General features: G+C 48.2%; 1 pseudogene; it reads right to left on the bottom strand.

Moving 5' to 3' along the window:
* Nucleotides 1-9,383: 9,383 nt before the first annotated feature.
* Nucleotides 9,384-27,868, bottom strand: part of LOC123346871 — a 29,700-nt pseudogene continuing 11,215 nt past the window's right edge.

Here is a 27,868-nt window from a genome sequence, read left to right as displayed (position 1 = left end):
GGACTTTTACCATATACCCCTGACTAAAACTTGGTGGGGGGGAGGGTGGCTCGGGGGGCGCTGCAGGTGCTGGGGGGCACAGCTTAGGGGGCACCATGGGTCCTCATGGGGGTGCAGCCGGGAGGGTGCCGCAGGTGCTCAGGGGCCCCCAGGCCAGGCACACCAGCCACTGCAGAAGTCAAAGAGGTCACAGAAAGTCACAAAATCCATGACTTCCATGACCTCCATTACAAACACAAAGCGTTAACTATGATGCATATATCGGACTGAGGGAATCCCCGTGAAATACAATGCACCATTGGGTTCCTGGGTCACATCACCTCCTTGCTTCAGGCATTGTCACCTGGTGCATGAGGGTCACAAAGCTGCTCGATTTTGGCCCTGCTGCCCTTCCATCATCTGTCATTATCAGGGATCCTAGAAATCTGTTTGCCATAGAAAAATGAGGAAAAGCACAGAATTTGCATTTTTACAGGGAAACTTTAGTTTTTACATTTTGTGAAAAAATAAAAACAGATACAGTTGTGGAAGTGGGAAAAGGGATAAAGGGAATTTGAATAGAGATATCTTAGTTTCTAGGAACAGAGCAAGAATCAGGCTAACACTAACTCTGAATTAATGCGAGACTTTAAGGCAGGGCCTGGGCGAGCGTGAAAAAACGGTAAGAGATACTGTTTTGACCTTGTGTTAGATAAGAATGGAACATAGACTGCAGCAGGAACTGCTGAGAAAAGTAAAATATCAGGAAGGAATATGTATAAACAAGAGGCGGTTGTTGATCATTATTGTATGCAACAAAAGGTATAAATGCTTGCCTTAATTGTTTGTCTGGAGGAGACCTGCCTAGAAAGGAGGAATCCCTGTCCATGTGCACTCTCCCCCTTGCAATTGTTTGAGAATAAACTGTCTCTGACATGTTGCAAACAACCTAAGAGTGAAGAATGTTTTCTTCCACACAGTGGACTAGGGCCACATCAGATAATCAAAACTTCGGCTAATCAGGAGAATGTGCGGGGCTCGGGCTGTCAGTTTAAAAATTATAAATATATCAATAAAACATTATGGTCAACTGATACCTATATATATTGTGGTTAGGGAAACTAAAGTTCAGCATTTCATTTTAATCATGGAAAAATGTAGTTTTTTTATGTTTTTTTATCAGAGAATGGGTGGGGGGGCGTTTATCATGGAAAACTAGGATCCCTGGTCATTATGAATGAGTGTCCAGGACAAATCTGAGAGGTGCTATGACACTATGAGTCAGGTTGCAATGCCACTTACTAAAATTTGGCCCAGGCACCCCTTTGAGATTATGGAGGAGTGGACGGGCCCCGTGGGGCTGAGAAGGGTCCAGTGTGCAGGAAATGAGACTCGTCTGACTCTGTGACAACTCCACGTCCGAGACAGCCCAGGCAGGAATTGCTGAGGACATCGGTGTCGTTTGTTCAGGTGATGTATTTCCAAATCTCACAAACATTTTCTGTTCTGTAGGAAAATACGTATTAACAGCTGGGATCTATCCCTGCAGGGAGCAGGCGGATCAGACTGGTGAATGGGGCAGGTCGCTGTGCCGGGAGAGTGGAGATTTATTACCATGGCAGCTGGGGGACAGTCTGTGATGATTCCTGGGATCTGTCAGACTCCAATGTCGTTTGCAAACAACTGGGATGTGGACATGCCATTAATGCAACTGTCTCTGCTCATTATGGGCAAGGATCTGGGCAGATCTGGCTGGATGATGTGAACTGCTCTGGGAATGAATCCGATCTCTGGTCGTGTCCTTCCAGGGGTTGGGGCCAGCACAACTGCAGGCACAAAGAGGACACCGGAGTTCTCTGCTCAGGTCTGTTCTGTGAATGCTCTGGTGAGCCTGGTTACCAGGGGATTAAATGGAGGGGGCAGATGTTTAAGGCGATCGCTGAGAATGATACTCTCCTTGACTATTTCTGCCTCCCTTTCCCTTGTGTATCTACCTACCAGGGTCACCATTAGAAAGTCCTCAGCTCCCACCCAGAGATATTGGAGATATTACAAGATTTCCCTAATGTTAGAATGCTGCATCTCAGGTGTCTGAAGGAGACTGTATCATGGAAAGCAGTGACTGAAAAGGATGTAGGGTCCTAATGGAAAAATAACTGAACATGAACTCCCAGTAGGAGGAGGGACTAAATTTTAGTGTTGTACCTGGTACTGGTGAGACAGGTACTGGAATACTGTGCCTAGTTCTGATGTCCACAAAAATTGGAGAGGGAGCAGAGAAGAGCCACAAAAGTGATCTGATGGCTTGAATAAAAGTCTTACTGTGAGAGATTTAAGATGCTGAATCTGTTTAGCTTATCAAAACAATCAAGAGGTGACTTGATTACAGTGCATAAGTTCCTTCATGAGGAGAATATATCACTTACTAAAGGGCACTTTAATCTAATGCAGAAAGGCAGAACAAGAGTCGACAGCTGGAAGCCAAAACCAGACAAATTCACATCAGAAATAAGGCCCAGGTTTTTAACAGGGAGGGTGATTAACCATCAGAACAAACTACCAGGGAAATGGTGCATTCTGCATCTCTTGAAGTCTTCCTGTCTAGACTGGATGCCTTTCTGGAAGCTCTGCTTATGTCATACTCAAGTTATTAGGATCTATGCAGCTGTTTTACAGAAGGTCAAACTGTTTGATCTCATGATCCCTGTCACACTGTCTGGACTGGCTCACAGCTCTGAGTGCCCACCTCCAGGCGAATGATGAGAAACAAGGTAATACCCCAACCTGGTGGTGTGTCTACAAGTAGACATCAGCAAGACAGTAACAGATGTGAACTCCTGGACCAATGTTCCCTCTAATTTTTTACATCCATGTGTGGTATGAATTTTGTTATGTGCACCAGTATAGAGGTGATGTGTGGTGGGATTAGGGCCAAGGGGTTGAGATAGTGGGAGGCAGCTCAGGGCTAGTGCAGAGACTGGCGGTGTGCAGGGTGAGGGTTCTGGGTGGGGGTGCGGACTCTGGGGTGGGGCCAGGGATGAGGGGCTTGGGGTCATGAGGGGGCTCAGGGCTGGGGCAGAGGGTTACAGTGTGGGGGCTGAGGGCTCTGGTTAGGGGTGAGGGCTCTGGGGTGGGCCCGGAGATTAAGTGTTCAGGGTGCAGGAGGGGGATCAGAGCTTGGCAGAGAGTTGGAGTACGTGGTGGGTGAGGGCTCTGGCTGGGGCTGTGGGCTATGAGGTGGGGCCATGGATGAATGGTTTGGGGTGCAGGATGCCCTGGGGCTGTGGCGGAAAGAGAGGACTCCCCCAAGCCTTCTCCTGCTGCCAGGGGTGGCTCTAGGCATTTTGCCGCCCCAAGCACAGCAGGCAGGCTGCCTTCAGTGGCTTGCCTGCAGACAGTCCGCTGGTCCCGAGGCTTCGGCGTGCCTGCGGGAGGTCCGCCGAAGCTGCGGGACCAGCGGACCCTCTGCAGGCAAGCCGCCGAAGGCACCCTGCCTGCCACCCTCGCGGTGACCACCAGAGTGCCCCCAGTGGCTTGCTGCCCCAAGCATGCGCTTGGCGTGCTGGGGCCTGGAGCCACCCCTTCCTGCTGCAGCAGCCTGTGGCCAGGGGAGAGGCACCGCTTTCCCTGCTGCAGTAAATCTGGAATCAGGGGAGAGGAACCTCTCCCCGGACGTGGCAGATCCAGGGCTGGGGCCAGGGGAGAGGTGCGAGTCCCCGGCTGCAGCAGGTTCGGGGCTGGGGAAGAGGCACCTCTCCAATCCAGGCCCCCGTGGCTACGTGCCTACATGGCTCTTGATATTCTTCTCCGCAGCCATGTGGCCGCACAGCTTAGAGGGAACGTAGTCCTGGATCAATACACACCTCTACCGTGCTATAACGTGGTTGTGGGGCACCAAAAATCCCTACCGCGTTATAGCTGAAACCCCGTTATATCAGGGTAGCGGCGGCAGGGCTCCAGCGATGATTTAAAGACCTCCAGGCTCCGGCCACTGTGGGGAGCCCGTGCCTTTTAAATCGCCGGCGAGCCCTGCTGCTGCAGCCTCAGGGTAGCTGTTGCAGGGCTCTAGTGGTGATTTAAAGGACCCTGGGCTCCCCGCAGCAGCTGGAGACCCGGACCCTTGAAAGCGCCGCCGGAGCCCCTCTGCTACCACGCTATACGCTATATAGGGTCCTGTTACAGCGGGGTAGACATGTATCTATCTTCCCAGACAAACTGGACTTAGTGATAATTGGTCATTCACACCAAAAATCACACCACATTCTGGTTGCTTCCAGTCCCAAGAGACCAGTCACTTACCCCAGATCAGATGGTACCCTGGATCTTACACCAAAGACAATGCCTGTAGCCAATCCTGTAATAAAATATATGCAGGTTTATTGACTAAGGGGGAAAAAAAGGGTTATTTTACAGGTTAAAACAAGTAATCATCTACACACAAATGAGTTACCATTTACATCCTAGGAGGGACAGAATTGTAGTGATCTGTCAATTCCAAATATCCTTCAGCGCTGACTCAGGGGTAACCCCTTGGAGTCTCTGGCTTCAGTTTGGTGTCTCTAGCCCTGTCACAGTTCAAACAGACAAAAAGATGAACAATCATCACATCTACTATTTTTATTTCCCTCTTCCAGCCTTCAAAGCGATGGGATGAGGCCTTCTGCAGGTGCTGCTCCATGGGTGTAATAAGGCCATTAACCAATCCTGTATATTGTGATGATCCTTGATAGCCCATCTGATTTTGATAATCCTTCGGGATGGATGGGGAGATGATTCCCGTGCTTGAGCTCACAAGTTCAGAGCAAACATTTTCAAACTTATAAGGCAAAACTTACATATTTTCTTGTAGCATGGACCACAGCCATTACAAGTGAGATTAATGCCTGCAGCAACTAACAACCATTTCATAGAGTCTAAACTCTAAATACATTCTTACAAGACTAATACCTGTTTTGAGCAAAACTAACACACAGGTGACCTGGCCTGATCTCCAGCTATGAGATTGTCAGTTCTCAGCTAATACCAATGTCACAATCCTTCCCGTCCTTTATCTGTTACAGTCTGTATGTAGCTGCTGGTAAAAGATGACCTTCCAGAGATGCCCACTGTATTTCTTGGGGGCCTATGGTGTGTAAAAGAGTCTCTCATTCTTGGAGTGGTTCTCTAGCAGCTGATCCTGCAGAATGATGCACAGGATTGTTTGCAATCGCGAGGGAGAAGAAAGTGGCAAGGCTTGGATACAGCTTGGATGCATAGCTCTAGAGACAGTGAAAAGTCAAAGATGATTCTTAAGTGAGTCTGAGTGACAAGAAGGATGGTAGTACTGTCAATGGTGACTGAGAATGCAGTGGAGATCTTGAGAGGAATGAAAGGAGCTCAATTTTAATCAAGTTACAAAGAAATAGATAGGAAAATATCCACAAGGAGATGACAAAGAGACAGGCCAAGATGCAAGACTGTGGAGAGGAATCAGGTCTGGAATGGATCTCCAAACAACCAAATTTGTGTCCAGGTCAGGGCTGGTTCCAGGCACCAGCTTAGCAAGCAGGTGCTTGGGGCGGCAGGTCCAGCTATTCGGCATCGGGTCCCTCACTCCCAGTCGGAGCGAAGGATCTCCCACTGAATTGCTGCAGATTGTGATTGTGGCTTTTTTTTTTTTGTCTGCTTCAGGCGGCAAAATCTCTGGAGCCGGCCCTGGTCCAGGTTTTGTCTTATTGCAGTCTCACTCCAATTGAAGAAAAAGGAAGTTTTGTCATTTGCTTCAATGGAAGGCACTTGCTTTCCCATTCCATTGCCGTTCAATTTGGCTAGCCTGTGCAGGGACTGTGGACTCCGTGCTCCTCTTTGTAAATTGGTGAGTACCATACCAGAAACTCATTTACAGTATGAGGCAATTTGGAACTATCTCAAATTAGGCACCTCCATGACTGTGAAGAGTACTCTCTCTTTGGACAGTACAGAAAGGCATGGAGCTGTCCAGCTGATGTGACACTCAAAAATTGCAAGTGGGAAATGCACAAAATCAGCTAGACTTGCCCTTTTCTTTAGTCTTTCTGATATTAGATACATAATGAACTGACATTGCACAGTTTGGTAAATAGGAACCTCCCGTAGTAAGAGGAGGCCCTAAGATATAAACCTTGGTATCAGAGACCTGGTATGAGGCCTGAGGCCTAAACTAAAGTAATGGTCAAGACTTTGCTAACATAAAGCAAAGTTAAGCTGTGAGCCAGAGGCAGGCCCTGCTCACAGAAGCCGGCAAGGAAAGGACTGATGCTGCGAAAACAGACATACCTAAAAGGTACTGGATGCCAGATATCAAAACATTTGCATACTTCTACGTTCCACACAGATAACAAGGAACAAGCTGACCCATCCCAATTACAGGGCCAAAAGGGTAATATGATGGATAGAGTTGTTTTGTTCAAACCAACATGTAAAAAGTGAGAGGCGGCACCTTACTACATAGAGGGGTTGCACCTCAATATGTCAGGAGTGATGTGTAACGCGGTTGTACCTGTCTATACGAATGCATCCCTGGGCCAGTGTCTTTGTCCAGCCTAGGGGGCAGTGGAGAGTCCCACCACTGACTGAGCTGAGGCCATTGCCAGGGGGCACATATTCGTAGTATGCCCTGTAGAGTCAAGTCTAGAGTGAACTCTTACTGTGGTTCGTTTGACAATAAACCTGGCCGGGTGCCTTCATATCTTACTAGAGTCTGTGGTCATTGGGGATTCCCTCAGGGTCTGCTGTGCCAGCGATCTGCAGAGCCGGGGCAGCACACAGAGGGAACACACACACAGCTGATTGATATCAACATTGAACAGAACAGAGCACCACACTGGGAGCGTCTGATGACACCTCCTACAAAAGAAAGTCGACTAGTTTGGCCCTCCCTGCTACTAGCAAGTTTGATGCTAATCACAAGATTTCTCACAGTGACAATAATAGGACACAGTAACAGCTTAAAACTGAGTAGTGGTCCAGGCTTAAACAGTCATTGGTGCAGGACTAGAACTGGGGTCTGTAAACTAGATACTGTGATCCCTCTGCTATTGAGTCATTCTGACGGCTCTTTGGCCCCACTGTATTTCATACAAAGTGAAGCAGCTTCATCAGATGAGAGTAAGAAAGCCCCTCCCCTCACTCTCCCTGTAGCCCAGTACTTAGCATACTCACTTGAACAGTGAAAGACCTGGGTTCAAGTGCCTGCTCTGACACAAGAAGAGGGGGGATTTGAACCCTGGTCTCCCACCGTCAAGCTGAATGTTTTAAATACTGTGTATAAAAGGGCATCACAACCTCCAAGTTGTCTTTTCTTTTCCCTCTTCAGACAGGGCTGACATTGATTAAACACCTAATTCCAGGGGAGGGTTCACAGCTGTGATTCCCAAGTGGCATTAAGTGGACTCGAGCCTAATCCTCTACTCAGCATTTGCTATTGGCTAGCTTCAGCAGCCTCTCACTCAGCTGCTGTGAATCCCATTCTTAGGTGCCCAACTCTACACATACATTTATAGGGAGCCTGTGTACCTGAGTCAGGGCTGAAGCTTCCAATAAGTCGCAGGGGACCTAAAGTTAGGTGTTGCAACACTGAACCTAAGTCCTCTTTGTGAATCTAGCCCCAAATTGCTCCTTAAAATGTGATGCCATATAGAGTTGCCTTTTATGTCTGTGAATAGGGCAATCCTGCGGAATTAATGGGATGCCATCACCAAAAAATGTGAAGCAAGAAATGCTCTGCTGTCTTTTATTTTTTTATAGTTAAACAAACCCTCAGTTGAACTATTGTGAATTTATTTCAGCATGAGCTTTTGTGAGCTACAGCTCACTTCTTCGGATGGCTCATGAAAGCTCATGCTGAAATAAATTTGTTAGTCTCTAAGGTGCTACAAGTACTCCTGTTCTTTTTTCAGGGAACTGATGCAGATACCTGGTAAGTGGCAACACCTGACTTAAAAATGTGTTACCAGCCTCAGACCTCTCAAGTAACATCTCAACTTGGTGGAGAATGTTAATCTAACCAGTGAACATATATTAGTGGTTGGAAATAAAGTCCCTCCTCTACTTACTAGTTACTGACATATTGATCAAGACCCTCCTCTAGTTACTAGTTACTGACATATTGATTCACACCTTTGTGTTGTTCCAGGAGCTCTTAAACACTTTAAGCCCAAAGGAGTATGATTTCTGTTTCTAATCATTTGGTCAAGCTGGCTTCTTGCTGCATCCCAAAAATTTCCCAGCTGTTGTGCAATGACAAACAACTATAAGGTTTGGATTTTCATAACACTATTAAACAAAAATTAATCATTCACATCTATTGATCCAGATTATAAAACAAAGACAGAATTAATAGAAGACAACTAGCAAACATTTATTGCATTTTTGTAACTGTTCATCTCATTATTTCTGACACAATTACAGTACAGATATTGATAAAAATCTTGTGGCATTTTAAAAATAAAGAGAATATGATTTTGTTCCAACTTCAGTATTCTGTAACGGATAGATCATGCGCCAGATTCACCCCCAGTGTAAGGTAATTGATGCCAATGGAATTATACTGATAATTAATTTGGCTCCTTGTTTTCAGAGTGTTTTTGAAAGATGCTAATTGAGATCACAGTAAATTGCAGACTAAATGGACTCTGGGACTAAATGGAGCATGTAGGATGGCATAGCTTATGTTCTACTGCAGCATGTGCCATATACCAAGGGACTGCTTTCATTGGGCTTTGGATCAGGTCCCCAGGACACATTGCTAAGAAAATACAACTGTCCAAAAATGTTTAATAAGGTTTTTCCATGAAGTGCAACTTTAGGAAAGTAATGCATTGGAGCCCTGCCATCTAAAATACATTGATGGGTTGCAAGAAGGAACCAAGGCAACCACAGCTTCAGCTTAACCCATGGCTGCTCTTTAAAGATCAAGTCCTAATTCTCCTCTGATTTTAATCTTTTAGTAATTCTTTGAGGCCAATGCATAATATGATATTTATGGCCTTGTATACTTTGAGCAATGATGACAAAACAGCAGTGCAGTTTCCATGTGTTTTCCAAACACAGACATTCCTTCAAATGCACATCAGTGTGTGAGCAATCTCCCTATCATGATACATGGTCTACCCGTCACTAAGTCATCTATTTAATATTTATAGCAGAGGCATTTCTAGTACTCATGTTGCCACTGTAGCTGAACACCAGTTAAAAACCTATGAACCTAATCTTGCAACCAATTGTTACCAGGCATAGAGCTTACTATCCTTCAATGGGACAGCTCATGGTAATAAACCTTATGACCTGGAGCTACTCTTGGTAGGATTAGGGCTACTTTAACTTTCACATTGTCCAAAGAGATATAAAATCGGACTTTCTGTGATCTCTAATTGTGTATATTCATATCAGTGTAACACAGGTTGAAAAATGAGATTGTATTTAGCAAGGTAGCCATCATTGTAAATGTACAGGACTTGGTCTGAGGGATTATAGTTAATACTTTGAATTGTTTCTAACATTTTATCCATAATTATGCTAATTTTATCTTCCTGTTCAGTGTTTGTGTTGTATGTGTAAAATATTTCCTCTTTCCGAGTGTTGACAGGTCTTGTGGCATATAGAACACCACATATGATGCAAGTGTTGGAAATGGATGGCTTGTACTGCCTTGTATTCCAAGTATGGAGCACATCAAGTGTGGTCTCGTTGAGTTTGCTAATCATAATGTTCCCTGTGTTGTCCTCGGTTGAATAAATTACCCACAACCCACTTTCATCCACTGCAAAGTCCATATCTTGCCACCCAACACCAGCATAAGAGAAACGGTTACCATAAGCAGCATTCAGCAGAGTTTTCCTCACAGACAATGTGTTTCTGTTTAAATCGAGCTTGCTTGAATTATATACATTGTAATACATGAAGTTATTGTAAACTGCAGTGCCACTGCCTTCCCCATATTGAATTTTTAACTCTCTAGCATTTTTAATAGCAGCAAATCATTGTAGGAATTATGAAGTCTGTAATATTCTAAGAGTCTCCCATCTGTGTTCAAAGGTGCAACCCAGTATAGGTCCTTCTGAGGAGTCCGAAGAGAGTAATCCCTACCCCAGGAACCATATTTGAAGGAAAATCCTCTCCAGTTCAGCTGTACAACATAGGGCTGGCTGATATTCACAATTCCACCATGACCACAGCTGCCTGTAAGCAAAGAGAACATGCAGGCTTTTCAAATGGCATGATTAGGAGAGAGGCTTTAGTGTATGCGCTTTATAAGAATTAGCATTGTTGCAAGAACAGAAAAATATACATATTTTTGTCAAAGATTTTCCTTGCACCATGTAAACAGCACATGGATTTCAGTTCTGTAGCGGTTCCAGTCTGACTGAAATACAGTAGTCATACCACTAGAACTGGGATCATACTGAAAAAAAACAGCCAACACTCCAGCAACACATTTTAGAGATCTCAGTTTTTAGTTGGTACTCACTTGCAGTAAATAAGTGATTAGCTTCTGTTTCAGAGAAGTGACCAGTTTTCTTTTTCTACTTATTCTATGCTTTCCACTCTGCTGGGCTGGGAAATCACATAGAAAATACAATTTCAGAAGCATTTTAGGTCATTTTCTCCTGCAGTGGAGCACAGTTTTGGAAATATGGGAAACGAGAAGGAACATCTTGTCTCACTGTACCTCTGTGAGTTTTGGAAGGTGGAGGGAGAATTAGCAGCACTAGTTCTAGAGGCTCATCTCAGATTAGCAAGCTACTGTCAAAATCACCACTTTAAAACGATACTTCAGAGTGCCTTCCATCTGAGGCTCTCAATGCAATTCAGATATTAATGAGCAGAGCCAGGGCTGGCACAACCCATTAGGTGACCTAGACATTTAGGGAGTGGGGACCGCCTAGGCGGTCGTCATCGGTATTTTGGGGGCAGGACCTTCCGCTGCCTCTGTCGGGGGCACCGGCGCTTCTGAGCATAGCCTTATAACAGCTCTGTAAGGTAGAAGTAAATATCCCCAATTTACATGTAAAGTAACTATAAAGTAACGATACAACCTATTTCAACCAGGATAGTCTTGGTTTTTCTTATGATGCCCCAGGATAATTGAAATATCCTGTTGGGTTTTTTTTTCATTTCATCAGCCAAAATATTTGGTTTTTTTATAGCTACACGATGCTTGTTCAAGATGCATTGCTATGCTGAGTAGAATTTCCACTGTTTACTGAGAACAAACAGCCCGTGGAAAGAGTTTTCAGTGTAATGAACAATGTCTGGAATGAAGAGAACTTGAATGAAAGCAAACACTATCAAAGCTGTTCCTTTGCTCAGAACAACTGTTGATGACACTTGTTCAATGTTTCACAATAAATGCAGAACACTAAAGTATTGGAAAAAATCCTCCACTTCAAAATACACAGGTCTCCCTGGGTCAGATGCTGGCAGTGGTGACATCAGCACACTTAAAAATAAAAGTATCCTTTTGTCTGACTCTTTGCAGCCCTAAAAGATGTCCCTATGAATGTGTGCCAGTTTTTTCCCTTTAAAAGCATGGTCATCTGAGACACAGACATCTCTCGCTGGAGAGAATCAAGGGAGACTATGCCAGGCTAGGTAAGACGCTCAAGGAATTTGAGGCTCAGGTGATCTTCAGTGGGATTCTACCTGTCCCTAGGGAAGGGCGACAAAGGGGTGACAGGATTGTGATGATAAATAGTTGGCTCAGGGAGTGGTGCTATAAGGAGGGCTTTGGGATGTATGGGCACTGGGAGGATTTCGGGGACAGAGAACTGTTCTCACGGGATGGGCTCCACCTGAGTAGGGAAGGAATTAGACTTCTAGGAGGGAGGCTGACTCATCTGATCAAAAGAGCTTTAAACTAGGAATTGCGGGGAGACAGTTGGGAGATGTCCAGGCACTCTCCACGCCTAATTTAAACATTGAGAGGGAGGACAACAGATATAGCCAGAGGGAGGGGTTTGGACGTAAGGAAGAGGGGGGGATGGATACTAGACCAATAGGTCATACTGGTGGTACTGTGTCCCTACCAAATTGGGTAACAAAGGTGAGAGAAGCCAAACAGCAAAAATTAGGATGTTTGTTCACCAATGCGAGAAGCCTAGGTAACAAAATGGAGGAATTGGAACTCCTGGTCCGAGAATTGAAACCGGATATCATAGGAATAACCGAAACATGGTGGAACGCTAGTCATGACTGGAGTACAGGTATGGAAGGGTATGTGCTATTTAGGAAAGACCGAAACAAAGGTAAAGGTGGGGGAGTAGCATTGTATGTCAATAATGAGGTAAACTGTAATGAAATAACTAGTAATGGAATGGATAATACAGAGTCTGTTTGGGCAATGGTCACATTAGGGAAGAAAACTACTAGAGCCTCCCCTGGGATAGTGATTGGGGTGTGCTATAGACCGCCGGGATCTACCCTGGATATGGATAGAGAACTCTTTAATGTTTTTAAGGAGGTAAATACCAATAAGAACTGTATGATCATGGGAGACTTTAACTTCCCGGATATAGATTGGGGAACAAATGCTAGTAATAATATTAGGGCTCAGCTTTTCCTAGACGTGATAGCTGATGAATTCCTTCATCAAGTAGTTGCAGAACCGACGAGGGGGGATGCCATTTTAGATTTGGTTTTGGTGAGTAGTGAGGACCTTGTTGAGGAAATGGTTGTAGGGGACAACCTTGGCTCGAGTGATCATGAGCTAATTCGGTTCAAAATAAATGGAAGGATAAACAAAATTGCATCTGAGACTAAGGTTTACGATTTCAAAAGGGCTAACTTTACTAAATTAAGGCGACTAGTTAGGGAAGTGGATTGGACAAACATATTTAGGGATCTAAAGGCGGAAGACGCCTGGGATTATTTCAGGTTGAAGTTGCAGGAGCTGTCAGAGGCCTGTATCCCGAGAAAGGGAAAACGGTCCGTAGGTAGCAGTTTTAGACCGAGCTGGATGAGCAAGCGTCTCAGAGGGGTGATTAAGAAAAAACAGAAAGAGTACAAGGAGTGGAAGATGGGAGGGATCAGCAAAGAAACCTACCTTATTGAGGTCAGAGGGTGTAGGGATGCAGTGAGAAAGGCCAAAAGCCGGGTAGAGATGGACCTTGCGAAGGGAATTAAAACCAATAGTAAAAGGTTTTTTTAGCCATATAAATAGGAAGAAAACCAAAAAAGAAGAAGTGGGACCGCTTAAAACTGTAAACGGAGTGGAGATTAAGGATAAGCTAGGCATGGCACAATATCTAAACGAATATTTTGCCTCGGTCTTTAATGAGGCTAATGAAGGGTTTAGGAATAGTGGCAGAGTGACTGATGGGAATGTGAAGGTGCGGGGTTGGAAATTACAGTATCCGAGTGTAGGAGGCTAGGGAACCACGGAAGATTCTGTTACGGCTTAGCTTAGGCAGTTCCGCTTTCTCAGCCTCCGGTTATTGTAGGACACAGCATGCTGGCTTTAACCTGCCGCAACCGGCTGGGACTGCTGCGTGGCAAGCCCCTGGCTGTTGGCCAGGGGGGCAGCCCCGGAGGGTGGAGAGTTTCTATTGCATTATGTATGAGCTGATATGCTGCTGTTTTGTATAAAATGAGCATGCTTTGTGTTTGTTTTTGGACTTCACCCAGGCCGAGCTACAGGGCGCTGGGTCCCCGTCTCAGTGACAGCAACGCTTGGGGTCCCCGTTGCAGATGTGTCACTTTACCTTCATTAAAGCCAATTACTCTCAGTGTGGAGTCGGTCTCGTTCTTGCAGAGTACCTCGGACCCTTTTGGGCAATAACACCGAGGTAGAAGCCAAACTTGAACAGCTTAATGGTAGTAAATCAGGTGGCCCGGATAATCTTCATCCTAGAATATTAAAGGAATTGGCAAGTGAAATTGCAAGCCCGTTAGTGATAACTTTTAACGAATCTCTAAACTCGGGGGTTGTACCGTTTGACTGGAGATTAGCTAATATAGTTCCTATATTCAAGAAGGGGGAAAAAAGTGACCCGGGTAACTACAGGCCTGTTAGTTTAACATCTGTAGTATGTAAAGTCATGGAAAAAATATTAAAGGAGAGAGTAGTTACGGTCCTTGAGGTCAATGGCAATTGGGACAAATTACAACATGGTTTTACGAAAGGTAGATCGTGCCAAACCAACCTGATCTCCTTCTTTGAGAAAGTAACAGACTTTTTAGACAAGGGAAATGTGGTGGATCTAATATATCTTGATTTCAATAAGGCGTTTGATACGGTACCGCATGAAGAATTACTGGTTAAATTGGAAAAGATGGGGATCGAAATGAAAATCCAGAGGTGGATAAGGACCTGGTTAAAGGGGAGACTGCAGCGGGTAGTATTGAAAGGTGAACTGTTGGGTTGGAGGGAGGTTACTAGTGGAGTTCTTCAAGGTTCGGTTTTGGGTCCGATCTTATTCAATCTATTTATCACTGACCTCGGAACCAAAAGTTGGAGTGGGCTGATAAAGTTTGCAGATGACACGAAGTTGGGAGGTATTGCCAGTTCGGAGAAGGACCGGGATATCCTCCAGGGAGACTTGGATGACCTTGTAAACTGGAGTATTAGTAATAGGATGAAATTCAATAGTGAGAAGTGTAAGGTTATGCATTTAGGGATGACTAACAGGAATTTTAGTTATAAGCTGGGGACGCACCAGTTGGAAGTAACGGACGAGGAGAAGGACCTCGGAGTCCTGGTTGATCACAGGATGACTATGAGTCAGCAATGTGATGTGGCCGTTAAAAAAGCTAATGCGGTCTTGGGATGCATTAGGCGAGGTATTTCTAGTAGAGATAAGGAGGTGCTAGTCCCGTTATACAAGGTGTTGGTGAGACCTCATTTGGAGTACTGTGTGCAGTTTTGGTCTCCCATGTTTAAGAAGGATGAATTCAAACTGGAACAGGTACAAAGAAGGGCCACTAGAATGATCCAAGGAATGGAAAGCCTGTCGTATGAAAGGAGACTTGAGGAGCTTGGTTTGTTTTCCTTAACCAAAAGAAGGTTGAGAGGAGATATGATTGCTCTCTTTAAATATATCAGAGGGATAAATACCAGGGAGGGAGAGGAATTATTTCAGCTCAGTACTAATGTGGACACGAGAACAAATGGATATAAATTGGCAGTCGGGAAGTTTAGGCTTGAAATTAGACGAAGGTTTCTAACCATCAGGGGAGTGAAATTCTGGAACAGCCTACCGAGGGAAACAGTGGGGGCGAAGGACCTCTCTGGCTTTAAGATTAAGCTTGATAAGTTTATGGAGGGAATGGTTTGATAGGATAACGTGATTTAGTCAATAGGTCAATAAAGTGCGACCACTGGTAATTAGTACCGGGGGTCATTGTTGGGACATTGAAAGTCTTTTTCCTGAGTGTCTGGCTGGAGAGTCTTGCCCACATGCTCGGGGTTCAGCTGATTGCCATATTTGGGGTCGGGAAGGAATTTTCCTCCAGGGTAGATTGGCAGTGGCCCTGGAGGTTTTTCGCCTTCCTCCGCAGCATGGGGCAGGGGTCGCTTGCTGGAGGATTATCTGCTACTTGAAGTCTTTAAATCAGGATTTGGGGACTTCAACATCTGAGTCAAGGGAGAGAATTATTTCAGGAGTGGGTGGGTCAGCTTTTGTGGCCTGCACCTTGCAGGAGGTCAGACTAGATGATCATAGTGGTCCCTTCTGATCTTAAGTTCTATGATTCTATGATTCTAAGTGACCTGCACAGTCACACAGCAAGTTAATGGGAGTGCCAAGACTCAAACCAACATTTCCTAACTCAAAGTCAGATGCTTTAACCACTAGATATTGCTCCCTCTTAGAGGTGAAGTAATGTTTACCTGCCAAGACCTGAGTTTTATGTTTCTATTAATTGATCAATTCAGAGCAACAGCTAATGATATCAAATCAGTGCAGAGGTTGCACATGCTCTAGTTACCCCATAGTGAAAGGGAACTTTTTTGCAACTGGCTTTTAAATGCATGGGGGAGTTATTGAAAAGTATATGGCTGCATACTTGGTTTGGTGTGTTTTATAAAGCTGCTGTTTTGTGTGTGAGAGAGGTCTGTGCAGGTATAGGTGTAGATTTTTTTAAAGTATTTTGTTTGTTTCAAAACAACAGGGTTTTGTACTGTGCAAAATGTGGTTTTAAATGAATTTTAAAAGCAGTTTGATTTTTTATTCTGCAAAATGAGATGTATTTAAAAAAAATGTGAGTTTGTTTGTGTTTTTTTGTTTTGTTTTTTAAGTGGTAGAAATAAACTCAAAACCTGTGTTTGCTGTACAGCCTGAAATGGATTATTTGTTTTAAAGCTATGACTTTTTAAATAGAAAAACACCCTAATGAATATTTAGTTTTTAAGTTTACAAGATGGTTTCATGTGTTTTATAATAATGTTGTTTGCTCCACAGTACGGTCAAAACAGGAAAGATCCTTAGACCAGAGGGAAAACAAGCTCAAAAGAAAAAGGAAAGAGACAGCTGAAAAGGAAAATTCACCAGCCTCAGTGACTCATGGATGGATGAAGCCCAGTAAATATATTTTGCTTATTGGTTTGGTTGTTCTATGAGGTTTTGTATTTTAAGTAAATACAAAGGTGTGGGTGAGAAAGATGGTAAAGTTCAGTTTTGTAAAATGGTCCCCCCCACTCCCCCAGAGGCATGGGCAACTTTTCTGACAATGCTGTAGTCAGAGCTACAAGGACACCTCCTCCAGAACCGCCAAAGAACCAGGAAGTTGCTTTGAGATCTTTAACAACACAAAACAGCACAAGAGTACAGATGAAGCATCCGGGCAGTTCAAATCTCATATACGTCAAACCAAGACTCTAGTAAAAAAATAAACAACCACACAACTACAACTCCAGTTCCTCAGCGGCCACTGCCACACCAAACCCAGAGAAAAATGTGAGCGAAAACGCCCACATTCACAAACCCAGAGCCCACACACTAGGGGTTCTGAACATGTGCAAAACCACACACATTCACAAACCTGGAGCATGCGCTCTAGGGGTTGTGAATAAAAAACCAAGGACTGACAAACCATTCTCCCAAAACCATAAGCTCATCACAGCTTCCCTTTTCTAGTATTTGGGAAGAGTTTGATGCTTCATTCAGAAAACTGATGGATGCTGTATCCTCGGGGGGGCTAAAAGAACGGCATTCTGAAAAGAATTGGGAAAAATATGACACTTTGTTCAGAACACTGGTGACCTCTGTATCCTCGGGGGGGCTAATGAATGACTGCAACTCGCTTACTGGATGCAGAAATGAAGTCTGTTCTTCAAAGAACTGATTTAGCTGAATACTAAAAGGCTAAACTTTACAGTGCCATGCTTCAAAGGTACCTAATGTACATGAAGCAGAGCGATGCAGAAAAAGTGAAAATAAGTCTGTTTCTACCAGAACAGGAACAGAATGTAACTGCCAAACCCCCAGAAACACCAAAGACCTCAGACTCTGTTGCTCAGGAGGTGTTGGATAATGTGAATAAGCGTTATAAGAAAAATGCATTAGTATTGCTAAAGAAGCTGGGCCAGGATAAAAATATCTCTTCATGGAATGATAAAGGGGCTTTTGTGTACAAAGGCTCTGTAGTTAATGGTTCTAACATGCTCAACTTAGTCAGGGCCGTCACCAGTGGTGAGCTCCAGCTGGTTCGCACCGGTTCACAAGAACCGGTTGTTAAATTTAGAAACCTTTTTAGAACCGGTTGTTCCAGGACAACCGGTTCTAAAAAGCTTTTAAATTTAACAAAGGCTTGGGCAGCTGTCCACCCAGCCCCCGGCCCCAGCTCACTTCCCCCTCTCCCCTGAATGCTCTGCCCTTCTTCTTCTCACCTTCCCCTGCTTCCCACGAATCAAATGTTCGCGGGAAGCCTGAAAAAAGCAGCAGGCAGGTAAGCCGGGCGTGTGGGGGAGGGGGCGGGACAGCTTCCCCTGGCCCCGGCCGAGCGCCCCAGTCCAGTCCCAGCCAAGCACCCCCAGCTCAGGCTGGTCCCAGCTGCATGGCCCCACGGCTACGGCCCCAGTCCGGCCCAGGGAGTCGGGCCCCATCGCTGCGGCTCCGGCCCGGGGAGTCGGGCCCTACGGCTGCGGCTGTGGCTCCAGCCCGAGGAGTCGGGCCCCGTGGCTGCAGCTGCGGCTCCGGCCCCGGTGCCGGCCCAGCCCGGGGAGTCGGGCCCCGCAGCTGCGGCTCCGGTGCCGGCCGAGCCCGGGGAGTCGGGCCCCGTGGCTGCGGCTCCGGCCCCGGTGCCGGCCCGGCCCAGGAAGTCGGGTCCCGTGGCTGCGGCTGCGGCCCTGGCCCCGGTGCCGGCCCGGCCGGGGGAGTCGGGCCCCACGGCTGCGGCTCCGACCCTGGTGCCAGCCCAGCCCGGGGAGTCGGGCCCCGCGGCTGTGGCTGCGGCTCCGGCCCTGGTGCCGGCCCAGCCCTGGCCCCGGTGCCAGCCCGGCCCGGGGAGTCGGGCCCCGCGGCTCCGGCTCCAGCCCTGGTGCCGGTCCGGCAGAGCGGACCCGGTCCCAGCCCCAGGCAGTGTGGTAAGGGGGCAGGGAGTAGGGAGGAGGTGTTCGGTGGGTTGTGGAGGGGTGGATAGGGGTTAGGGCGGTCAGAGGGCAGGGAACAGGGGGATTGAATGGGGGCAAGGATCCCGGGGGGCAATCAGGAAGGAGCAGGGGTTGGATGAGGTGGTGGGGGCACTTAAGGACAGAGAGAGAAGGGGTGGTTGGATGGGGCAGGGGTCCTGGGGGGCATAAAGAATGAGAGGAGGGGTTGGATGGGGCTGCAAAGGGCAGTCAGGGGACAGGGAAGGGGGGGGATGGGTCAGGGGTCCCGGGGGGAGGGTGTCAAAAAACATGGGGGGTTGGATGGGGCACGACCCCCTCATGAGGTGAGGAGGAGGGAGCCAGTTGTTAATATTTTGGCAGCTCATCACTGGCCGTCACCCAGACACGCTCTGTTCCTAGCAGACATGTTCCTAAAAGATGGGATGTGTTTATGAATGTCATGGCAGAACTAAATGTACCATCTTCCATCACGGGCAATGCGGCCAACAGAGATCTATTGGAACACTCCACAACCTTGACTGTCACTTCTTAATCATTCATTTACCTGTGTTCACCTTGTTCGCCAGTGACTCCCCCAAGCCACAGTTGCATTCCACCTCTAAGGGGGTGAACAAAGAGAGGCCACAATGCTCATCAGGGTGTCTCACAAGCATTTGGGTTTTGGGCTTGGGTTCCAGCGTATCCATCAACGCCTGGGCCAAAAGACTCCCCTTGGTCACTCCCTCCTCCTCCTCGGGACTGTCGCTGATGTAGACCTTTCTCTATGGATGGTCAAAGACTGTCGTGGCTAGGACAAAGTCCAAAGTTCTCACAGGGGTGATGAAGGAGTCCATGTTCCCTCTCAGCAGCCTTTCCATGATTTCTAAAACACGTGTCCTTGGTAAGAGATGGCCTCCTCTGTCTGGTGCTGGGACTTATGGGGTAATAGTGCTGCACTCTGATTGGCAGAGGGCCTTGGGATCAGTTCTTAGTGGGGTCATACGGCCCACTTTCGGACAGGTCACCCTGCCCCAGAACTTGCCCTGATTGGTCAAAATCTCCTCTTGGGGTAGTCCTATTGGGGCAAAACCCATCCTAATTGGTAGAGGGCAGTGGGAGGAGTTCGTAGAAGGGGCACATGACACAACTTGCTTCCGGTCATGTGGCCACCTTGACCCCGGAAGTAATACCCCCCACAGGCCGGGACTTCCAGTGACAAGTGGGAGGGACTAAGGGTCATGTGGCAGGGTTAGGGTTTGACTGATGGTAGGACGCTTATACTACTGCTGGGTGTCCGAGTCAAGAATTGTTGAATATGTCTAGGCAATACCAGAGCCAGTGTCTAAGTCTAAGCCAGAGATCAAAACCGGATGATCAGACCAAAGATCAGCCAAGTCCACGGCAAGCCAAAGTTCAGATACAGGCCAAAGGTCAAATCCGAGTAGTCAAAATCCGAGGGGTTGGGGAAGATCAGGAGGAAGAGACAATGCTGGAGCGGGTGGGTGTAGGGCCTGGAGTGAGGCTAGAGAAAGGCAAGGAGAATACTGACCCAGGGTTTATAACCAAAATCTGGAGCCAAGAAGGGTCACGCCAAAGTCAAAGCCAGAGACTGGAGCCAAGAGTTAAGCCAGAGTCAACAGTGAAGAAACCAGAGGGCAGGGCAGGGCAGGGTGGTACATGCGGGTGGGAACGAGGATGACTTACTGGAGCCCTAGAGACCCCTAATTGTGGGACTCCCTTCCTAGGAATAAAAGAAGGACAGTTGGATGACAAAGATTTCTCTGACCCTGGGGTCCAAGCCAAGGGGAGCTCCCATCCAGGCTATGTGCCAGGATGCCATCACCCTCCCTGTTCATTTCACTCTCACAGACCCCCTAGCCGGATGGGAGAATAAAGGGCAGAAAGCAAAGGTGCCCCTGGGGGAAAGGCTCTAGTCTGAGACCCAGTCCACTTCCCAGATCTACACCCAGGATTGTGTGACCAGGACCACAGCCCTTCCCCTACATCTCAGTTCCCACCTGCCAGATGGGGAGGATCCTCCCCTGCCCCAGTGCGTTAGTGGGGAGTTTCATTCCTGGCTGGGAAGGGTCCAGCTACCAGGTGGGTGGATTGGGCCCCAGGTGAGGGATGGTCAGACATTCGCTGCATCAGAGATGACACAGGGCCATGAGAAGGTCTGAGCAGTGATGACAGGGGAGGGGCTCCATGTCAAGCCACCCTTCCCAGACTGCAATGCCTATTGAGCATAAACCCTGGTTCTGCGGTTGCTCTCATTTCTGGGCCAGCCCCACAGCCCGGACAGCCTGATTCTTCCAAACCAGTATCTTGCCTGGCCCCAGCTCCAGGGGTTGGGGTGCGGCATGGTGTTGAGAGTGAGGTACTCGGCTTTGGTTTCTCTCAGTGCTGTGGGCTCTATGGCTACTCCCCCTGGCGCTTCCCCCACAGGGAGGCAGAGCAGTACCTGTGGCAGGGAGTGAGAGATTCAGGACATGCGAAGGGGGGGCCGTTCAAGGCTGTCCCAGAGAGCACAGGCCCTGCAGTGCTTTGGGCACCTGGTACAAGCACCTGACGTTCCCGCCTCCCCTGCTGAGGGATGGGAACAGCCGCAGCTGGGGGTAACCTAGCTGGAGGAGGATCTGTGACTCCCGGCTCTGGGCCCAATCAGCGCCAGGATTAGGGCAGGAGGATGGGGGGGGGGGGTCCTGGTACCTGAGATTGTAAACCACGGCCGTGGAGCTGGACATGATGGAGCTTGGCTCGGATACCATGGGAAGATTTTCAATCAGCTCCTGGGAGACTTCAAGGAAACAAAACTGTGTGTGAGACTCAGGTCCTGCACACCCACAGGCACTTCCCAGGGAGGAGGCCAAAGTGCTCTGCAGAAACAGCCAGTGTCACCCCCACCTCTAACCAGCTGGGCCACCCAATTCCTCCCTCCCCTCCCCTTTAGTCTTACAATTCCCCCACTGCCAGCTCCTGATCAGTGTCACAATTATCCCCTTCCCTGTCCCCCAGACTTCAGCCCCAGGAACCCCTGTCCTCAGCTTCCCACTCCGGCCCCACTAACTCTTCCTCCCATATCTGTATCCCTTGCCCCAGAGGCCGGGCATGGGGGTCTCAGTCACCGCAATGCTCTCCACAAGGGCTGCTTTTGAAAAGTGGGGTTCCAGGGTGTCCCACCCCTGCTGCTGTGCCGAGACGCACAGACTTGGGACAGCTTGGAGGAAGTGGAGCTGTTTGGCCCTGTCCTCCACCAACTAGGAGTGGGGTGGGGAGAGAGAGAGCCTGTTACATTGGGACCTCCCCGCCCAACCCAAACCAGCTCTAGGGCACAAGACCTCCATGGGGTTGGATAGGGAAAGCCGCCCCCTTCCTGAAACCAGTGTCGCCCTGCACAGACAGGGGTTGTAACTTGGACAGTGTCTGCGGAAAGAGGACACCTTGGCCTGTGTGGGACAAATGTCCCCACTTTGGGATGCCAGATAACGGAGGAGATATGTCCCCCAATTGCGGGCGAGGGATTCTCTGGTACAAGACCCCCCTGCCTGGGTGGGGATGGAACAAGGAGCAGGACAGACTCGGTGGCAGCACAGCTGGGGATTTTTGTACCTCATCTCTGCCCTGGAGGTGCTGCTCGATGACTCTGATGGTGTCTTGTTCAGGGGACACATCCTTCTCCTCTTCCTCCTCCTCACCCGCTTCTCCTTTTCCTACTCCTAAACCCACTCCTCCTCCTCCTCCTCCTTAACTCACTCCAGCTGGGCACTGGGTGTCTCTGCACCAGGGAGGGAAGGAGAAAGTATAATAATGGTTGGCAAGTTTGTAGAAATTTTGGTGGTGCCAGAACCCGCCCCCCATCTCCGCCCCCCCCAAACTCTGCCCCCACCTACCTAAGGCTCTGGGCGGGGTTTCTGGGGGAGATATGGGGTGCAGGTCCTGGGCTGGGGATTAGGGTGCAAGAGGGGTGCAGGCTTTGGGATGGAGTTTGGGTGCAGGCTCTGGGCTGGGGGTGGGGGTGTAGGAAGGGGTGAGGGGTGCAGGCTCTGGGAGGGAGTTTGGGTGCTGGGTGCAGGCTCCGGGCGTGCAGGAGGGGGTGAGGGGTGCAGGCTTTGGGACGAAGTTTGGGTGTAGGCTCTGGGCTGGGGGTGGGGGTGTAGGAAGGGAGAGGGAGTGCATACTCTGGGAGGGGGTGCACGCTCTGGGAGGGAGTTTGGGGATAGGAGGGAGTACAGGGTGAGGCCTGTGGGGCTGAGGATGAGGGATTCATGATGCAGGAGGGGGCTCAGGGCTAGGGCAGAGGGTTGAGGTGTGGGGTGATGGCTGTGGGGCTGAGGATGAGGGGTTCATGCTGCGTGGGGGCTCAGGACTGGGGCAGAGGATCAGGGTGCAGGGGGATGAGAGTTGGGGCTGAGGATGAGGGGTTCATGCTTCGGGGAGGCTCAGGGCTGGGGCAGAGGATTAGAGTGCGAGGGGATGAGGGTTGGAGCTGAGGATGAGGGGTTCATGATGCAGGGGGCTCAGGGCTGGGGCAGAGGATTAGGGTGCGGGGGGATTAGGCAGCAGGTTTAAAACAAATAAAAGGAAGTTCTTCTTCACAAGGCGCACAGTCAACTTGTGGAACTCCTTACCTGAGGAGGTTGTGAAGGCTAGCACTATAACAGCATTTAAAAGAGAACTGGATAAATTCATGGTGGTTAAGTACCAGAAATGTCCATGTACCAGAAACACAGATGCAGGTGAGCAACCGTTTTCATGTTCTCTCCACAGGTACTAGTGCAGAGAATGGAGTGGATGATACATCTGAGGGAACAGAGCAGAAGGAGACTCCACTGATTGGAAGGCATGAGATGCACCGTCCTAGGGATGGGGGTTCCACGACCACCACTCCCAAGAGGAGGAGGAGGAGGGTGGTGGTGGTCGGGGACTCTCTCCTCAGGGGGACTGAGTCATCTATATGCCGCCCTGACCGGGAAAACCGAGAGGTGAGCTGCTTGCCTGGGGCTAGAATTCATGATGTGACGGAGAGACTGCCGAGACTCATCAAGCCCTCAGAACGCTGCCCCTTCCTGCTTCTCCACGTGGGCACCAAAGATACTGCCAAGAATGACCTTTAGCGTATCACTGCAGACTACGTGGCTCTGGGAAGAAGGATAAAGGAGTTTGAGGCGCAAGTGGTGTTCTCGTCTATCCTCCCTGTGGCAGGAGAAGGCCAGGGTAGAGACCGTCGAATTGTGGAAATCAACGAATGACTACGCAGATGGTGTCAGAGAGAAGGGTTTGGATTCTTTGACCATGGGATGGTCTTCCAAGAAGAAGGAGTGCTAGGCTCCACCTCACGAAGAGAGGTAAGAGCATCTTTGCAAGCAGGCTGGCTAACCTAGTGAGGAGGGCTTTAAACTAGGTTCACCGGGGGAAGGAGACCAAAGCCCCGAGGTAAGTGGGGAAGTGGGATATCGGGAGAAAGCACAAGTGGGTGAGTGCAAGAGGGGAGGGCTCCTGCCCCATACTGGGACACCAGGATGATCAGTGAGTTATCTTACATGCCTATACACAAATGCAAGAAGCCTGAGGAACAAGCAGGGAGAACTAGAAGTCCTGGCACAGTCAAGGAATTATGATGTAATTGGAATAACAGAGACTTGGTGGGATAACTCACATGATTGGAGTACTGTCATGGATGGATATAAACTGTTCAGGAAGGATAAGCAGGGCAGAAAAGGTGGGGGAGTTGCGTTGTATGTAAGAGAGCAGTATGACTGCTCAGAACTCCAGTATGAAACTGCAGAAAAACCTGAGAGTCTCTGGATTAAATTTAGAAGTTATGAACAACAAGGGTAATGTCGTGGTGGGAGTCTGCTACAGACCACCAGACCAGGGGGATGAGGTGGACGAGGCTTTCTTCCAGCAACTAACAGAAGTTGCTAGATCACAGGCTCTGGTTCTCATGGGTGACTTTAATCACCCCAATATCTGCTGGGAGAGCAATACAGCAGTGCACAGACAATCCAGGAAGTTTCTGGAAAGTATAGGGGACAATTTCCTGGTGCAAGTGCTGGAGGAACCAACTAGGAGTAAAGCTCTTCTTGACCTGCTTCTCACAAACAGGGAAGAAATAGTAGAGGAAGCAATAGTGGATGGGAACCTGGGAGGCAGTGACCATGAGATGGTCGAGTTCAGGATCCTGACACAAGGAAGAAAGGACAGCAGTAGAACAGAGATCCTGGACTTCAGAAAAGCAGACTTCGACTCCCTCAGGGAACTGATGGGCAAGGTCCCCTGGGAGAATAACATGATGAGGAAAGGAGTCGAGGAAAGCTGGCTGTATTTTAAAGAATCCTTATTGAGGTTGCAGGAACAAACCATCCCGATGTGTAGGAAGAAAAGTAAATATGGCAGGCGACCAGCTTGGCTTAACAGTGAAATCCTTGCTCGTCTTAAACACACAAAAACAGCTTACAAGAAGTGGAAGATTGGACAAATAACCAGGGAGGAGAATAAAAGTATTGCTCAGGCATGCAGGAGTGAAATTAGGAAGGCCAAATCACACTTGGAGTTGCAGCTAGCCGGAGATGTTAGGAGTAACAAGAAGGGTTTCTTCAGGTATGTTAGCAACAAGAAGAAAGTCAAGAAAAGTGTGGGCCCCTTGCTGAATGAGGGAGGGAACCTAGTGACAAAGGATGTGGAGAAAGCTAGTGTACTCAATACTTTTTTTGCCTCTGTCTTCACAGACAAGGTCAGCTCCCAGACAGCTGCACTCTGCTGCACGGTATGGGGAGGAGGTGACCAGCTCTCTGTGGAGAAAGAAGTAGTTCGGGACTATTTAGAAAAGCTGGACGAGCACAAGTGCATGGGGCCGGATGCACTGCATCCGAGGGTGCTAAAGGAGTTGGCCGATGAGATTGCAGAGCCATTGGCCATTATCTTTGAAAAATCATGGTGATCGGGGGAGGTCCCGGATGACTGGAAAAAAGCTAATGTAGTGCCCATCTTTAAAAAAGGGAAGAAGGAAGATCCAGGGAACTACAGGCCAGTCAGTCTCACCTCAGTCCCTGGAAAAATCATGGAATAGGTCCTCAAGGAATCAATTCTGAACCACTTAAAGGAGAGGAAAGTGATCAGGAACAGTCAGCATGGATTCACCAAGGGCAAGTCATGACTGACTAACCTAATTGCCTTCTATGATGAGATAACCGGCTCTGTGGATGAGGGGAAAGCAGTGGATGTGCTATTTTGGACTTTAGCAAAGCTTTTGATACAGTCTCCCACAGTATTCTTGCTAGCAAGTTAAAGAAGTATGGGCTGGATGAATGGACGGTAAGGTGGATAGAAACCTGGCTAGATGGTTGGGCTCAACGGGTAGTGTTCAATGGTTCCATGTCTAGTTGGCAGCCGGTATCAAGTGGAGTGCCCCAAGGGTCGGTGCGGGGGCCGGTTTTGTTCAATATCTTCATTAACGATCTGGAGGATGGTGTGGACTGCACCCTTAGCAAGTTTGCAGATGACACTAAACTGGGAGGAGTGGTTGATACGCTGGAGGGTAGGGATAGGATACAGAGGGACCTAGACAAATTAGAGGATTGGGCCAAAAGAAATATGATGAGATTCAACAAGGACAAGTGTAGAGTCCTGCACTTAGGACGGAAGAATCCCATGCACTGTTACAGACTAGGGACCGAATGGCTGGGCAGCAGTTCTGTAGAAAAGGACCTAGGGGTTACGATGGACGAAAAGCTGAATATGAGTCAACAGTGTGCCCTTGTTGCCAAGAAGGCTAATGGCATTTTGGGTTGTATAAGTAGGGGCATTTCCAGCAGATTGAGGGATGTGATCATTCCCCTCTATTCAGCACTGGTGAGGCCTCATTTGGAGTACTGTGTCCAGTTTTGGGCCCCACACTACAAGAAGGATGTGGATAAATTGGAGAGAGTCCAGCGGAGGGCAACAGAAATGATTAGGGGGCTGGAGCACATGACTTATGAGGAGAGGCTGAGGGAACTGAGATTGTTTAGCCTGCAGAAGAGAAGAATGAGGGGGGATTTGATAGCTGCTTTCAACTACCTGAAAGGGGGTTCCAAAGAGGATGGATCTAGACTGTTCTCAGTGGTCAAAGATGACAGAACAAGGAGTAATGGTCTCAAGTTGCAGAGGGGGAGGTTTAGGTTGGACATTAGGAAAAACTTTTTCACTAGTAGGGTGATGAAGAACTGGAATGGGTTACCTAGGGAGGTGGTGGAATCTCCTTCCTTAGAGGTTGTTAAGGTCAGGCTTGACAAAGCCCTGGCTGAGATGATTTAGTTGGGTTTGGTTCTGCTTTGAGCAGGGGGTTGGACTAGATGACCTCCTGAGGTCCCTTCCAACCCTGAGATTCTATTATTCTATGAATGGCTAGCCTCTGTATGTCAGAGGATGGAGATGGATGGCAGCAGAGAGATCACTTGGTCATTGACTGTTAGGTCCAGTCCCTCTGGGGCACCTGGCATTGGCCACTGTCAGTAGACAGGATACTGGGCTAGATGGACCTTTGTTCTGACCCACTCTGGCCATTCTTATGTTCTTAGAAGTCCTTGAACCAGTGCCCAGTACGCAAATATGAAACCTCTCTATTTCTACCTGAGATTCTGCTATGTACGGCTCCAAGGGTCACAGTTGCCCCTTTGGCCATAGTGTCCCACTGGGAGCTCATGGTCAGCTGATTATCCCCCATGACCCGAAGCCTTTTTCAGGGTCGCTGCTTCCCAGGATGGAATCCCCCATCTTGTACATAGAGCCTCTATTTTTCTTACCTTCTACACAGGTGATGACTTCTTTTGACAAAATCCACACAGAAATGAAAAAAAACCTCACAAAGAATCTCCTCCCCACCAATCCTCTCTTGGCCCTCACAGAGAGACCGCGAGATGGAGACTTGCTGCAGCAAGGCTACAGGGGTCTTTGAGGTTCCCCCTGCCCCGCATCCCTGTCCTCCCTGGCTGTTGTCAAGGGAGCTCTGTGAGGTCACAGCCGCCTCATCGTATTTGCCCAATAGGCTGAGTTCCTGCCAAAGGCCTTTGTGAAGTCACTGCCACACTCACCTTTCCCTTGCAGGCCTGATGTCTGCCCCTGGCCAGCCCGGTTGGACGTTTGAGCTGCACTCCCAGATCTCCCTACTTGCTCATTATTGATTCTGGGGAGCAAGCAGGCTACCCAGTAAAACAGCAGAGTCTGTTCCTCACCCCACACTGAGTTTTTCATAGAGGCATCGGTTGTGGAACAATTTGATCTCCTAATCTGGCCTCTGTTTCATGGGCCATGAAATTTCACACACTTAGCACTATATTAAGCCCAATTGCTTGTAGTTCACTAAAA

This window comes from Mauremys mutica, chromosome 1, assembly GCF_020497125.1.
Source record: "Mauremys mutica isolate MM-2020 ecotype Southern chromosome 1, ASM2049712v1, whole genome shotgun sequence".
In the NCBI taxonomy this organism is placed as follows: domain Eukaryota; kingdom Metazoa; phylum Chordata; order Testudines; family Geoemydidae; genus Mauremys; species Mauremys mutica.
Note: the sequence above shows the minus strand (reverse complement) of the source record. Positions and strands in the feature narration are given on the sequence as shown.